Below are 7,481 nucleotides of genomic sequence, written 5' to 3'. Positions count from 1 at the left end.
AAGTTTTATTTGTAAAAATAATAATTTTGAAGAAAGTTGAGATTTAATGAATGACAACTTCTTAATTTGAATATAGTATTTACAAATTATTATAATTCTAGGCCAAATATTATGGCAAGCGGTTTAGGCGGTGCGGTTTGGTGCGGTTTTTGGCAAAAAAAATAACCGAACCACGTATGCGGTGCGGTTTACGATTACTATTTTTAATCGCGGTTTTTTTTAAATATTATGAAAAACGGTACGGTGCAATTCGGTTCGGGTGGTTCGGGCGGTTAATAAAAAATTTGATCACCCCTAACCAAATATGTAATAAATCTTCTGATTCCTATCTTTCTGTCTTCTCTGTTAGCGATTCAGACATATCAGTACAATTTCTGCCAACATTTCTGCACAAATTCTGTCACGACTGATCTAATCTGTCTATATCATACCTGCCTGTTCGAATATCATACATTCTCAGTCAGCAAAATGAACACTGAATCCACTACAATGCATTTCTGACACTATCTGTAATTTCAGATTCAAACTATTCGGTATAAACAAATCAGTTAATAATAAAATTTAAAAAAAAATACCTACCTGGTATTCGGCTCTGATTATAAATATCAATTCTGTTATACAACTCTGAAACATTCTGATATCATAACACAATCAGTCTAATACAAAACACAAAATCACATATCTGTTTCTCTGACCGATACTCTGCTCTGATTATCGAAATACTGTTCTGACCACTCTGATCAGGTTTCTGAACTGCTGAAATTCTCGAATTCATTTCTGATACAAGCTGAACTGTATATACTCTCAACGGTTCATAAAATCTGTATCAATACTGATTCAGAATAACAATAATCTATACTAATCTAGTAAATATATAGGATTGTAAGTTCTAACAATACTATCGATTCTGACAAATCAATTAGATCTTCATGCCATTCTGGTCAACTGCTATATATCATCTGCAAATATAATATGCTCCCCAAACAATACAATCTGTTGAATATACTGATCTAGAAGCAATAATTCTCAAGCAGTTCAAAACACAAGCATATCAGATAATCTGTCAACTCATATAATATCAATCTCTGACAATTCTGACATTTCTGACTTTCTGATCTTTCTGATATCGGTATCTGATCAGTCACTGATCACAATATCAACTGTCTCAAAATCAATCAGTATACTAACATCAGATATCATCTATTCTGAATACAATCTGTTTCAAACAAAATACATATCTGAACAATTTCTGTATACAAGAATCATAATTCTCAGAATATTTAATATGATCTTTCAAATATTCTTTCAATTCATTTTGTATCATTCTGTATAGTCAATACCATTCTGTACTGACTTCTAAAACAAAATCAGTATCTGATCTGAATTCAACTCTGAAATCTATCTGTCTGATAAAGAGCAAACCTAAAATCTTATCTAGGAAAACATCAACCAACTCATATATCACTGGCAAATCCGCCAATGCTAGGCTCGATTTCAGTAGGTCTACTGAATACATAGGGATGCGATCTGCTCCTTTTTGTATTAATCGAGCCATATACCACACAGATATCAAAGGAATTCTAAATCTAGAATCCTTACTGTGAAATCTCTAGTCATCAACCATATCTAATCTGAATCTTATACTCTCCTGAAAGGAATCTATCAAAGTTCTGTACTTGTTTAGCATATACATATCAATAATGCGTTCAAATCAGAAAACACAAGTACATCATAATCGATCTCTATTTCATTCTCATCTTACTGTAGTATACAATATATACAGAAATCTCTGATATCCATATTTCCTCAACAAGTAAGGACATCAATACTACAGTACATACAAACCCAACAGATACAGCATATCTTCATGCAACTCAGTCAAAGATATTCGTATGAAATACATTAGTATATATCAATACATATGCATCATAATTATAAAGAATAGTACCTGTTATGGATTCTGGGTCTATTTCTCAATTGAACGTTGTTCCCTAAGATCTTCGGGACCGTCTCTGGGGACAAACTTTAGCAAAGTGTCCCGGCTGTCTGCAGATACGACAACTACCAGTCACTCCCTGGCATTGCTCGGTGGGATGTCTCCCTCCGCAACTCCTGCAATACTCTTCAGTATGGCTTGGACCAGAAACGCTAGAGCTAGATGAACCACCTCCCATCTTCTTGAATGGCTTCTTCCGAGCTTTCAGCAAATCTTGCTTTTCACTCGTACTTCCTCGATCAATCGCATATGCATAAGGAATGCTTGTCATCGCCGCTATCTCTGCATCAGTCTTGAAAGACAGACTTGGATAGGGACACGCCATGACACATTGGTAGATGTCCTCTCTTGGACTTATCCATCGAGAACCGCTTCACGATGGTATTAATGTATGTGGACTGGGTGAGACCAAGCAATCTTTTTGATCTATCTCTATAGATCTGTATCCCAAAATAAAAGATGCTTCACCCAAGTCCTGCATCGAGAACTTACTCGCTAACCATATCTTAGTTGATTGCAACATTCCTACATCATTCCCAATGAGTAGAATGTCATCAACATAAAGCACCAGGAATGTCACAACACTCCCACTGACCTTCTTATACACAGGGTTTCTCAGGATTCTTAGTAAATCAACTCTTTGATTGTACTATCGAATCTAAGGTTCCAACTCCTAGATGCCTGCTTTAGACCATAAATAGATCTCTGAAGTTTGCATACCATATACTCACTTCTAATAGATGTAAACCCTCCAGGTTTGAGACATGTAAATCTCTTCCTTAATATCCCCATTAAGAAAGGCTGTCTTGACATCCATCTGCCATATCTCATAGTCATACCATGCAGCTATGGCTAGTAAAATCCTTATGGACTTGAACATTGCAACTGGTGAAAAGGTTTCCTCAAAGTCAACTCCTTGTCTTTGAGTATATCCTTTTGCCACCAATCGCGCCTTGAAGGTCAATACTTTCCCATCCGTCCCAAGTCCCTATGGGAACCTTTCCCTCAGGTGGATCTATAAGATCCCACACTTGGTTCGAATGCATGGAATTCATCTCAGATTCCATAGCTTCAAGCCATTTGGATAAATCGGCATCTGATAACGCTTTCTTGAAGGTCCTTGGATCACATCCATGGTTAGGCTAATCATGGCCCTCTTCAAGAAGCTGACCATACTTTATAGGTGGTCTCGAGACTCTCTCGGATCTTCTAGGAGCTTGTATCTTCTCACTTGGCACTTCGGGTGTGGGTTCTATAATTGTGGGTGTCTCTCGAACCTCTTCGAGTTCTATCATCTCCCATTTTCTATCCAATAGAAATTCCTTTTCCAAGAAGGTTGCATTCCTAGAAACAAACACCTTTGTTTCTTGGGGATGATAGAAGTGATATCCAACTGAATTCCTTGGATATCCCACAAAGTAACATAAAATGGATCGACTATCCAATTTATCTCCCATTACCTGCTTCATAAGCATGGCACCCCCATATTCTAAGATAAGAATACTTAGGAGGTTTACCCATCCATATCTCATATGGTGAATGCCTTTGAATGGACATTTAGTGGAATATCTTTTAATTTTAAGTTATAGAGATCGTTTTCAAGTTCTCAAGTACCAATTAAACATTCATTCTTGAAAATTTTGCAAATAACTTTGCTAAATAGACAAGAATATCCATCTTTATCACAATAGAAATGGAAATAATGTTTTCACCAAAAAGGTACAAACAAAACATCTCTTAAAAATTAACTTAAAATCATTGTTCAACATTAAGTAAACATTTCTTAAGGTCTTGGCAGCAACTCTTGCTCCATAGCCATTCTCAAGAAGGTCTCACCTTCCCTTAAGCTTCCTACTTCTTCCCATCACCTGTAACCCATTACAGAGATGTGAGTCATAACCGGTATCTAATACCCAAGAAGTAGAGTTAATTGAAATGTTTACTTCAATTTAGAACATACCGTTTCCAGAACTCTTCTGGGCCAGATATTCCTTGCAAGTTCGCCTACAATGTCCAGGCTTCTTGCAGTGATGACATACATCATCAGTCTTGTCAGCCTTAACTGGTCTGGCTGCCTCAACGGGATTCGGAGATTGCCTCATCAAGGGCACGTTCTTCTTGGGATGTTGGAAAGAACTCTTCTTTCCCTTCCCATGTGGATCAATCTTCGTACTAGATGAAGAACCCACATAAAGAACCAACTTCTCTTTCTTGATGGTTGATTCAAACGTAACAAGCATATTCACCAACTCCTCAAGGGTCGGCTCCATCTTGTACATGTTGAAGTTAACCACAAAAGGATCAAATGAGCTAGGCAATGATAACAGCAACACGTCGGTGGTCAACTCCGAAGGCAAGATCATATCCATGCCAACGAGCTTATACACGAGCCCAATCAACTTCAGGCCATGCTCATGGACCGAGGCCCCATCTCGCATGCGCATAGTGATCAGCTCCTTGACGGTAGCATGCCTAAGAGGCCGAGTCTGCTCACCAAAGAGCTCTTTGAGGTGCTTATGAATGTCAGCAGCATTCTTTGCATCCTCAAAACGCCTCTGCAGCTCATCATTCATAGAAGTCAGCATATAACACCTGCCTATCAAGTCATGGTCACACCATTCCTTGTAAGTCTGCAATTCCTCAGGATTGCAGTAAGTCGGAGCCTCAACAGGGGGCGATTCAGTCAGTGTATATGCTACCCTTTCCGAATTCAAGACGATTTTCAGGTTTCTTAGCCAAGTGAGGTAAGTAGGTCCAGTTAATATGTGTTTGTCGAGTATTATGGATATCGGATTGCGAATCGAAGACATTGTCAATTTGTACTGAAAAGTAAAAACAGATAAATGCTGATGCCTATTTTAAAATATTTAGTAAGATATGAAGTTTGGACTTTTACTTCATAAATATTTGCTCCCACTATTTTGACATCTTTCACTACCCTCTAGTGAAAACGGGAAACTCCTTTCCTCAGTAGGTACGTAAGGTCCAATTAGCGAATTATGATCCCGAATAATATCAGCCAATCACAATTCCTAAAAGGTAGTTTCCGATGGCATCACAATGCAACCCTCTACGTAAACTTTTGTCTCACGTTTGATTAGGACCCAATAATATGACGTCGTTCATCTTCACGTGTCAAGCCTTACCCATCGATGTTGAACCTTAATGGACGGTCGCCATGAGTTCCCTCAATAATATGAGCCGAAATCATGGGAGTTCTGTTAGAGTAGGTGCCCGTCGAGCCAAGTGTTGGCCGAGTGTTCACAATGAAACTCTATGTATAAGCAGTCTTTATTTTAATAATATTTGAAATTATTACTTTGGCAAATCTTTATCTGTATACCCATGCTAGCTGCATAGATAAAGCCCTTGAATATACAAATAGTAGAAAGAATATGAGATGCTCATATGATGAGTATCATGAAACTCATATTTGTACTACTGTATATTCTAAAAACGGTTCCTAGTCGATTCAGCCGCCACTAAGAAGGATATAGGCCGCTCGAGCTAGAGACTAGTATCTGCGATGTGAGTACCATGTTTCATTGGTAGGGGACATTATGATGTCCGAACATGCAGATAGGTGCTCCTTGTAGAGTGCACTGAACAACCCTCCATAAAAGGACTTTCCAAGTGGTTCTCACTTATCGAGTGGAAAAGTCCTGGTTTATGGTTGTACAGAATTAGTCCTTATGACCCGGGACAACATTGAGACTCTATGTGCTAGAATTACACTTTGACTTGTTTACCGACTCTCGTGGGGTCATTAGGTGGCAAGGTTGGGTGTTCTGTCGAAACACATAGGAGTCGATGCATTGTAGTCGGGGATTCACCGCTTACCTTCGGGTATGGATATCCTATGTGTTATCATGTGTATGTAGATCGAAATCTCTGGCCAGAGTATGGTTGTAATTATGAAAGGGGTTTCATAGATTGCACCATCGATGCAACTACGACATGACACATAGTATCGATTCATTGACAACTCTCGATAAACCAATGGTTGTCGAATCGATCGGGATATATGAGTTGAAGGGACCGTACTGTACGCTAACCATAATTGAATGGTTCTTGCAGGCACTATCATGTGATACCTAGGGAATCACGTAAGCGATGCTGCTAGGCGTTTAACGTGATTGGTTGGTTACTATCAGACTTGAGTTCTGACGTTCTTACTATCAAGGAGTTGATAAGTAAGAATGGAGCAATTGGGGTATGCTCGAATAAGGACATGTTTAGTCCGAATCACATGGAGATGTGAACCCACGGCTAGTTGTATCAATGAACCATTGAGGGCCACACAAGTACTAGCTTTGTAAATCCCGATGAGAAGTAAAAATAGTTCAATGTGTTGAACGGCTTATAAAGGAGTTTATAAGCGTAAGGAAACTTAGAAGTATGACTTCTATAAAGGAGAAAATAGTTCAATGTGTTGAACGACTTATAAATGAGTTTATAAGTGCAAAGAAAAATAGAAGTATGACTTCTATGAGAGAAATATAAATTTTAATTTATGGAAGTGTTCCTAGATTAAAATTTGGCCAAGTGACTAATGTTTTTGAAAATTGTGATTTTCATAAACATTATTATGGACTAAATTAAATTAATTCAAGTGTTGAATTAATTAAACACTAGTGGGCCTAGTAGAGCCCAAATAATTAAATTAATTCAAGTGTTGGATTAATTAAATAATATTGAGTCTTGTAGAGCTCAATTAAAATAATTATTTAACTAGTGGGACTTGGGTAAATTCAAGTAATGTTTAATTAGTCTCAAATGTGTTTGAGATAATTAAATTTAGTCCAAAGTTTTTAATTTGATTAAAAACTATATTATATGCATGCATATTTTAAATTTAGTCCCAACCTTTCACCTCCCATGCATGCATATTATATGGTTTTTATCAAAATAAAAACCATGGACTAAATTTAATTATCTCAAACATATTTGAGACCAATTAAACATTACTTGAATTTACCCAAGTCCCACTAGTTAAATAATTAATTTAAATTTAGCTCTACAAGACTCAATATAATTTAATTAATTCAACACTTGAATTAATTTAATTATTTGGACTCTACTAGGTCCACTAGTGTTTAATTAATTCAACACTTGAATTAATTTAATTTAGTCCATAATAATGCTTATGAAAATCACAATTTTCAAATACATTATTCACTTGGCCAAATTTTAATTTACGAACACTTCCATAAATCAAAATTTACATTTCTCTCATAGAAGTCATACTTCTATTTTTCTTTACGCTTATAAACTCATTTATAAGCCGTTCAACACATTGAACTAGTTTCTCCTTCATAGAAGTCATACTTCTAATTTTTCCTTGCGCTTATAAACTCCTTTATAAGCCGTTCAACACATTGAACTATTTTTACTTCTCAACGGGATCTAGAAAGCTAGTACTTGTGTGGCCCTCAATGGTTCATTGATACAACTAGCCGTGGGTTCACATCTCCATGTGATTCGG

The sequence above is a fragment of the Primulina eburnea genome, chromosome 4, assembly GCF_022965805.1.
Source record: "Primulina eburnea isolate SZY01 chromosome 4, ASM2296580v1, whole genome shotgun sequence".
NCBI classification, from domain to species: Eukaryota; Viridiplantae; Streptophyta; class Magnoliopsida; order Lamiales; family Gesneriaceae; genus Primulina; species Primulina eburnea.
This window is presented reverse-complemented; position numbering follows the sequence as displayed.